The sequence below is a fragment of the Polyergus mexicanus genome, unplaced genomic scaffold (genome assembly GCF_030449975.1).
Source record: "Polyergus mexicanus isolate NDT 795.1 unplaced genomic scaffold, iyPolMexi1.0 SCAF_6, whole genome shotgun sequence".
NCBI classification, from domain to species: Eukaryota; Metazoa; Arthropoda; class Insecta; order Hymenoptera; family Formicidae; genus Polyergus; species Polyergus mexicanus.
The window spans coordinates 1211963-1222235 of record NW_027223326.1 but is presented as its reverse complement, the minus strand read 5'-3'; positions in this window follow the sequence as shown (position 1 = coordinate 1222235).

The following is a 10273-nucleotide window of genomic DNA, read 5'->3' as shown; positions in this document are numbered from 1 at the left end:
TTATTCGCGGATCAGACCTCATTCCTAAATTAATAATGCAAAAATTTGATATTTAATCATATCTTTGAAAAAATGATCATGTTAAATATCATTTATTTAGCACACATACAAATAAGAAAAATGTACATTTTTTTCTTTGCGCTATCATAATACTTTTTTATAATTTATATTTGAATTATAATTTTTTTTTATTAAAAACGAGAGAAAGGGCCAATTAAGCGACGAATTGACAAGCATTTTTTCGATGATATACGAAAAGGCGAATTCGACGAAGGAGTTTGTAGCGTTATGCAAATTCCGTGAGCGTCATCGAAAAAGAGGAGCAGCAGCCGTCCAAGTCCTAGAAAGAAAAATATTTTTGTTTCGTTTAATGCCGCAAATGCGCGGCCGACTCGCCCGGCGGCGGTTCCGAACTTTCTGAATAATTATCGCGGCTATGAGCTTGATTCATCACCGAAGTTCGCCTTCCTAAGATGCTTTATCTGCGCGTCGCAGTCTCAGCGAAATTAATATGCTAATACCCCGCGTGGTCCCCTCGGCCTCGACACCGTACACCCTCGAGAACCTCGGGTTCGAAAGATCGAGCTCCCGAGCCCTCGACCTTACCTCGATGCGAGCCTCGTATCGGAGCCTCGTTGTCTCGTCCTCGCACCACATCCTGGTAGGTAGAGCGATCTTTAACAAGTTACCGCGTTCCGTACGCCCAATGTCCAAAGCTTAGTTTCGCGGATGATTGATAGATCGATCAATTTCCTTAAACTTGCCATCAAACTTGCAATTAAATCTGTAGTCTGACATTATTTAAATCTTAAATGCAACATCTTCTTTTCAAGGGTTATCGAATAAATCAATTTTTCAGATTTATTTCAAGCTAATTACATATATATATATATTTAAGTTTAATGTAAATATTTTTTATATTTTTTATAATATTTTAATATAATTATTAAGTACAAATAGAATATATATATATATATAATAATTATATAATAATTATATTAAAATATCATGAAAAATATAAAAAATATTTACATTAAACTTAAAAATATACTTTTCAAATTTTAAAATAAAATTTGATATTTTTAATCCATGTTTTATGAACTTTTAATATATTTAATGACAACTGAAATCTTAAACTTGCCATCAAACTTGCAATTAAATCTGTAGTCTGACATTATTTAAATCTTAAATGCAACATCTTCTTTTCAAGGGTTATCGAATAAATCAATTTTTCAGATTTATTTCAAGCTAATTACATATATATATATATATATTTAAGTTTAATGTAAATATTTTTTATATTTTTTATAATATTTTAATATAATTATTAAGTACAAATAGAATATATATATATATAATAATTATATAATAATTATATTAAAATATCATGAAAAATATAAAAAATATTTACATTAAACTTAAAAAGATACTTTTCAAATTTTAAAATAAAATTTGATATTTTTAATCCATGTTTTATGAACTTTTAATATATTTAATGGCAACTGAAATTTCTTGGCAACTGAATGTAAGTCTGAAATTGAACTTAATTAAACTTGATTAGCTGTTTGCAGCTTACTTTGGTAAAAACTCTTTAACGTTAAATAACTCCGCGCAATTATATCTCTCGGCTTGATTGACATCTGATAATAATATACAAACCCTTAGAAACTAACAATTTCATTATTTCCAAACACTTTATAACTCGTTTAAGGGGAAATTATGTAAAATATTCTACAAGTTTCTCAGACAACCCGCCGTATTACGAAGTATAAGTTCAGGCACGTATAACCCCGTGTTGTAAACGCGACGCAAATACGCCACGCCGTTTCACGCAGTATCAGCGATATTCATTATGAACCGTTTACAACGGAGCTTAAATAACTCTTTCGACTCACGTCGACTTCGCATAACGAAGTGTACGAATGTGGTAATCGAGATAGGCACACATGCCAGCAACGGATATTGCTCGAAAGAGAAAGAGAGAAAAATCGTGGGATAAAAAATTGATCCGTCAGTGGCTGGCACGACGTGTAATTTAGTAATGAAGTCCATACCTCGTTCAAGCGCGCGCGCGCGCGCGCACGGTAGTAAATCACGAGACACGGATTGGGGCTCGTCCCGTCCAGATGTGACCCAGTGCTTTCCGCTAATTTGCTGTTCCCGTGCTGTGCGATCGTGTTCCCCGTCCTCGTCAAGCCGCGCCGATGATAGAGCGAGAGGCGGGGCGGGGCGCGCCCGCCGTACCGGGAGCGATCGCCCGGTTGCTAACCGTGTTTCTGCTTTTTGCCAACTATGTTTCCATCTGTTATTAGCGAAGCCGTGCTTATCGAGAGGCGCTCGTTCTTCCCACGCTTAACTAATGGGAACGTCCGTACGCGAGACGGTTAATTATGATCACGTTGCCGATCGAAAAGCCGACGAGGTCGCCATCTCCGTCTTCTCGACTCATCCGAATGATTATTCCACGCGAATTGGATATATTCTCTCGTAATCTTTATCTCGACATTGCAGGTTGAACGAGTACTTTATTTATGTTAAGACAATGTCAAAAAAGTTGGCACGTGACAAAATTATATGATATAAATTTTAAATGAAATTGAAAACTAAAACGAAATAAATTAAATAAAGAAAATAATTATAATTTATATTATTCTAATATAAATTCTAATAAATTGAACATAAACAAAAATGGGATATCGTTGATCGAGTATTCCTAATCATAATATATCAATGATTAATCAAGCGGTATCGATGATCAATCCTAGCTGGATGTCTCGTGTCTAGATGAGAGTATCGAAATAAGAAAATCTTGACTTTCTATTATCGGAATATGTATTCTATATCAATGGATATATTCGTGATCGATATTCGAGCCGAGATTCGTTCGAATCGCGCGCTTTAATCAGCAGCGGAAGGAGAGAAAAGTACGGTCGTATGTTCGCCTCTGGGATTCGAGAGCACACAATGGAATTATGCTCTCTATCGTATCGAGGGGGGCGGTTGCCGCGATGCTATACGGGGGTGGCCTCGGCGACACACGCGCACGTGTGTGCGCGCGCACACGTACAGTGACAGTGTGCACGCGCGCAGCGACAGGACGATGGACGGGGCGATATAGCGTCGCGCGCGGTATGTCGGATATGCTCGCTATGCCGGGACCATGTTCTGGTTTTGATCCGTGCGCCAGATAAGATCGCCCTTTGTTACCGAGGCTCGTGCCTTCGAGACTCGAGAGAGAAAGAGAGATTCCCCCACGCTGCACCGGTACGCTTTTACCTAACGTCCTTCCCTCCGTTTTGCTCACCGCTTCTCCCTTCGTCCCTCGATCTTATCCCGCGGCTCTTCTCGCGAAAGAATAGTAGTACGGTTCTGCGCAAAAGTCCGAGAACTTGTGAAAATAATGATCGATAATAACGGTTGATTATCATTATTTTTAATGATTAAAAATTCTCAATGCAAATTAAAATCATGAATCATTCGAAGATTAATTCGAGGATTAATTTGATTAACGCGATGATCTTTTTGATGAAATAAAAAGATTTATATTTCTTTTTCCGATTAAAAGTGTAATAATTTTTTTTTTTTTTTTTTTTACTTTATGAGACTTGCTTAATTCGCATCATTTGTGTGAACTTAAATATTTTAAAGTTAATATATTATAATATATATTTTACTACTATAATCATATCATAATACATATTTAAATTTCTATAGAGATCTATTTTTTATATTAATATATTCAAAAATTTTATTCGTTAATCGAGCATTTAATCTCTCGCTTCGCTATTTCCATCATAATTAATTATCCCGTTATTTAATTTGATACTATTAATTCAGTACACCGCTTTACTACAGTTGGAACGTTTCCAGAATTGAGAAGTTTTATCTCTCTGTCTTCTCCCTTCTTTCCGGAACAGGATGAATAGATTCGACCTGTCGCGGTAGGACACTCATTCTGGCTACTTCTGGTCGACAGTGGATTTATGTCAGTGTTATCGGCGCCCATTAAATGGATCATATGTTCTATTGCGTATTAACTACTAAGGTGATTCAATCGAATTAATCGCAGGACAAATCCTCGCTATAACGATTGTTTAGAGACTTAGCGCATATAATGCCAACTCTAATGTCATTCCTTTACATTATGTGATTTAATATAAAAAAAAAAAAAATTTAATTCTTACAATTTTGTTTTCGCATAAAAAAAAATAGGATGATTTTATACATAATTTTCTTTGCTTCGTGTTATAAATTATAAACAGATAATATTTAAATATTTTTCCGTAATATCGTGCACATAGTTATTTTCTTTATCATTTTCTGGTAATCTATTAAATAAATAGTCATAATTTTTAATTTTTTTCTTAGATTTAAATTTAAATTCTTCATTAAAAGATATTTTTGATTACTTTGGTTTATCTTGTACGTAAAGTAAGTCGAATTTTTATAATAAAGCACACATTTGCTCGATATATCATTTAATCGTACATTCCGGGCAAATAACTTTTCGTATGAAGCTATGGTTGGAAATATTAAATTCTACCAAAACCTCCATATAATTCCATTTGTCCTCATGGTCTAGTCCTAACGGAGCGATTTTTTCCGATTTACAACTTACGACGCGCATCGTCATCCGGCTTGTACGCTTCGCTTTATCGTCTCGATGGGGCCGACACGGGAAAAGCAGCAGCCAGAGTCGAGTAATAGACCGTCTAATGGAAAGGTGTTTTTGCCGGACAGCCAGACGATATCTTATGCGCGTGCACGCGTATGTTCGCCGTTTGCTCGCTCGCGCGTGCCCGCTCGAGCGCGCGCGTGCTCTACGGGGCCTTATACGCGCGCCGGGCCCGCGGCCAATGAGCGTGACCCCACGGCCCCTTTTTGCCGGTCCGAGTACCATTACCGCTATACAAGTGCCCCAATTAACATGGAAATGCGCCTGATCAATCCGCCGAATAAACCTTCTCGTCGGTATTCCCACGTGTTCATCCTCCTTGATTTCGAACGGGCTCCTCGAATGACCGGCCTAACGATCGCCTAATGATGCTCGGTAATAAAGTTCAGTTCGGCTTTTTATTGCCCGATATCGAGATGACTCTCGCGAATTTTCAAGTGTAAATTGATGCTTCTTATTGTGAGGAGTACATATTCTTATTGAATATTTTTAAATATATAATATGTTTTATTTTTGGAATCAACAATCTATTTAAAATTAAAAAAAAAAAATTTAAACAAGCATTTCTCAAAGTTTTTTAATTTTAAATTTTAGACCCTACTAATTTAATTATTAACGTTGACATTTTATATTACTGTTTTACATTTTAAATTTATATTTTTGAGATTCCGTCTAAAATATTTATTGAAAGATAAAGGTGAAGAAATTTTTTGAAGAGCGTTGATATGATAATTAATAAAAATTTCAAAAATTGAAACTTTGCATTTCGACATTACGTATCGCGAAATATTTTGAAAATCGGTGTAATATTTATATCTGAGAAAATTTCTCCGTCACATCGTTGCCCCATCTCGCTAGCAAACGGCAAATCGCCGAGGGCTGCTAGCTGGCAGGCTCGCGAACGGCAAGACAAGGCGATGCAACGGCAAGACGATATAAGAAGCCGTGGCAAAGCATCGCGGAGATATGCCCTGCCTGCCTGCGGGTGCAACGACCCGTCTGACCTTTGTCCGGCCTGTGCTTCGGCCTGGCCCTGCCGGTACCAACGAGACGCCCGATCTTACCGAGTCCCGCTCCGAACTTGTACTTGAACTCGCGATCGATCCTGTATCGAAGCCAAACGCGACAAGATGAACTTGAAAATTCGGCGCTGCATCGAAACGATTTGTCGATCGTATAATATCATTTTGATGGAAATATTCTCGTACAATGTGAATTATCTCGAATAGAGAAAGTTGTCTAATTACATTTGCACGTAATAGATAGGATATGTTATATTTTTCATTGAATCAATATTGAAATAATTGTAATAACGGAAATAACGGAACGAGAGATTAAATTTGAGCTTTTGCATTTGCATTTATAAACTTTTCAACATACAATTGTTTTATCTTCGAAATGAATTAAAACACATGTTATTTGAAGTTTGAGATATACATCTGTAGAATTATAAATTTAATTGTACAATCGTATTTTATTATAGAATTTAGTAAAGTATTAAATCACGAAAGAAATCGTTAATAATTATTAACGAGAAATATTCTATTTTTAGAATTGTGATATTTTTTATTAAAAATATTTATTTTAATAATACAATAGTAAGAAAATGTTACGCGAGTCCCACGAAGCCAAGAGCACGCGATAATTCCTTGGCTATTCGGAATTCCTCGGCTGGAAAAACGTGTCAATGACCTCCGCCTCAGATCCGGGAACATAAAGAGCGCAATAAAAGGGTGTAAACTTGTTGTCGCCGGGAATGAAATTATTTTTAATCCAGTTTATTCTAACACGTGAGGAGAGTAGCGCTCGCGAGCGCTGAAGATGAGACGGAACGTTCCTGAGGACACGCCCGGCGAGATCGGGCCATCTTTCGAGGCGATGTTTAATGACGCGATAAAAATCTGAAGGTCGTTAGGTGCTAGCGGTTTAGTCTTATATATATATATATTTTTTTTTTCCGGTACTATGCCCGCGTATGTGATTGTTCCAAAATTGTGACACAGTATAAAAGATAAAGTCATCGCGAGATGTAATCGACGATTTGATTGATTACAAGCTGCTTTATTTTGACGAGCTGAATATAGTAAGATTGACAGAGATATTTTTCCATCATTTTTATTTTGAGACGCTCATCCTACATCGTCGATTGTTAATAGTTTGAAAAAAGTCAAACGAGATGGATTTATGATCTTCCTACAATTATCTTTTAAATCTTTGTCTCATTATTGCAGATGAGATATGAATAATATTGCTATCGATAATTGTATTTCTTATGGTAAAGATATTAAAATAATATTTTAGGGATGTGACTCGATCTCATTTAACAATGACATTACTAAAGAGTTCTAAAGGGATATCGAATGGAATAAAATTTAAAAAAAAATTGTACGTTGCTTTATAATATTTCATCTTAAATGAGATAATCGCAAGCTATATTACACCGTGACATTTTCTCGAGCGTTAAGCGATGCGTTACGAAGATAACTACAAGAGCGATTTAGCAGATGGCGGAGCGCAGGTGACGTTGCGTTAAGTTACTCTTAAGATCGTGGCTAAATAATTATTACTGGCAGGAGGATGGATCTCCGCGCCTAATTTGACGACGAAGATTCACCTGTTTGACGTAAGGCTTGCCACGTGGAACTCGTTACGCGGATTACTCGCCTAATCAACAAAATGTAGAGGCGATAAAAATTATAATTATTTTACGCGCGATAATAGTTATTCATATTTTTTATTCTTATTTTTATTACTCACATTTTCTATGATAAATTCTTATTTATCGATACGATAAAGCGGAAAATATATTAAAAAATAAGAGATAAAGATAATGAAATATACACGAAACATAGTAAATATATTTCTAAGCAGTAAAAAGATTATATAGAATAAAATAATAATGAAATTCTATTGATATAAAAGAGTGAGTGAATGAATTAATGAAAAATATTTTAATTTACTTTGTCCTTAATTCGCTATTTTAAAAATAGAGATAGTTTTTTTTTTTTTTTAATCAAGAATTATTTATTTATTTAGCAAATATAATTTATAATAAAACATAAATTTTCTCGATCTTGAAAGAATTAACTAATTAGCGATTTATAACGCGTCTTTGTTCTATCGTCAGCTTCCCTAAGTTAAGGATCGCATTCGGTATCGTCTTGCTAACAGCGGGTTCGCGTGTAAATTCCTTTGTCACTTTTTGCTAGATAACGAGACGAACTTTCCGCGATAAAAGCACTTTCTTGCGCTGAGCGTCGTCGCGATATTACTTTTACACGATGATGCCGGGCGTTGTTAGACGACACACTCTATAGGGATGCATTTATCTTGCCAAGTTCTTAGATATTTCAAGTACCTTGTCATTGGTACGAAAAGTAGGATGAAATTTTACAGTAACTGTGTACAGTAAACGTACCCCACTATTCACTATCGATACGAGATTACTATTCATGTTCACATTTTTCTCTATCTCATGCTTGTCTACATCTTTGTAAGGAATATATATTTTTGAAATAAATATACAAAAAATATAACCACATATATATATTCTTGCTATTATATATTTATATAATGTAGAAGATATTTTTTTATTCTTCATATTTATTAAAATAATCTAAATAAAAATTATAAAATTTATTATTAATTAAATATTGATTAGATTATGAATAATTTCACACGCAAATAGAATTTGTGTCGAATGTTTTTATAAAATTTATTTAACTCTCTTTCATCGTACTTTATACGATTCGAACGGTTGTAATATTTCTGAATAACTGGAGATAAAATAATAGAAATAAAAGAAACTAGAAGTAAACGAGAGGGAGATGGAATCATATATAGAAAAGTATTGATTCTATCGATCTAATTTCGGATTGTGTTGAATATGAAGTAAAAACACGAAGGGAATACAAAACTTTTGTGTACGATATGGTAATTCCAATCCCACATTACACGAAAACTCGAATCTCTCGATTCCGATCTCGCGTTACACTTTACGACTGCAATCTATCGATTTGTTGGCCTTAAAAGAGCGCGTGTCGCAAAATTATAGCTCGAGAGATGAATTCGAAAATTTCTAAAAGAAAGTAATAATATATTACATATTATAATATAAATATTATGCGTGTAACGTTAATACAAAAATTTATTTTTCTTACTTTTAACATAGTAATCCATTTTTTACAATGATTAATTATAAAAAAATATCTTTTTATAGCCATATATATTTAAATACTTTTACAGAGAGATATAATTGTACCAATTGCAAGTATAGTTTAAAAAAACTATAAAGTAATATTTTTTTTGATAACTCATTATTAACTCGACAAGATTATATCAAATTTTTCCACTTATTTCGTCACTTTGACATTAGATAGGTAGCTTTACGGTTTTTTTTTTTTTTTTTTTTTAATATAGTCGGACTCTTTACGGGGCGTTTGGAAAACGTCCTGGAAATCGTCCTGTCCGCCATTGAGATGATGTAATGCGAATAAAAATCGAGCGGATACTTTGAGGCTGGCAAATTACGGAAGCGGTTAAAGCGTGTAGCCCTTTTCAAGGCGACGTCCCTATCATATCGCGCGACACAGTGTGACCAAATGTAATATTCACGCTCTTCCACGAGAGCCAAGGACTCAACAACGTCATGCCTATCCGCTCTGGAAATCTCGTGCCAAACAGTTTTTCTACCGCGTTACAATGAGTTTATCGCCGCGAACACGCCTGAACGATCCGTGGCCGCGCTTTTCGACCCTTTCGACGTTTAATGAATTGCACATTTTGCCTCATAAAAACAATAAATCGATCAACATTTTTTCATCGATAAAAATTAATGATAATATTGTAAAATTAAAATATTGCAGAACAATGACAAAATTTACATGCATATCGTAATTTATGATTTCATAAAATAACCAGTTACATCGTATTTGGTTTTAGAGTAAAATAAAATATGTATAAGTAATTATATTTTTGACAATTAATTATTTAGATCAAATGTATTAATATGTCTCTTTTCGAAATTCTTGAAGATCTGTGAAATAGGAAATAATAAGATTTATAATCAAAGTTTAAACTCATCCCATTATGAAATTTAAAGCGTTCTCGAAATGAAAATTAAAAAAAAACAACTTTTTAATACCAACAATAAGTAACTCCCTAAAAATCACTGTATTTATATGTAAAACTATATGTAATTTATATATATTTTTATGTATATATATATATATATATATATATATATATGTATATTCTTTAAAAAAAATTTCTTTACTCTTAATTTCGTGAAAAAGAAATCATCGTTACGCTTTTCAATATTCACACATTGTATAACTTCTCTATAAGAGATATTAAAAATAAAAGGAGTAACAGAAAACGAAAGCGTGGCATTTTGCCATGTATAAATATAATTATTTTATTATCATCTCGAATAAAAAAAAAAAAAAAAAAGCGCAAGAAAAACAAACGGAATGTCTGTCGTTATTAACGCACGAAACATAGTCGCGATAAATGTTAAGGTGCGTTCTACAATAAGTCGTATGTCGTCAAGCAAATTGACCAATCGTAGTCGAATATTTTAGGAATAATCGATTGTCA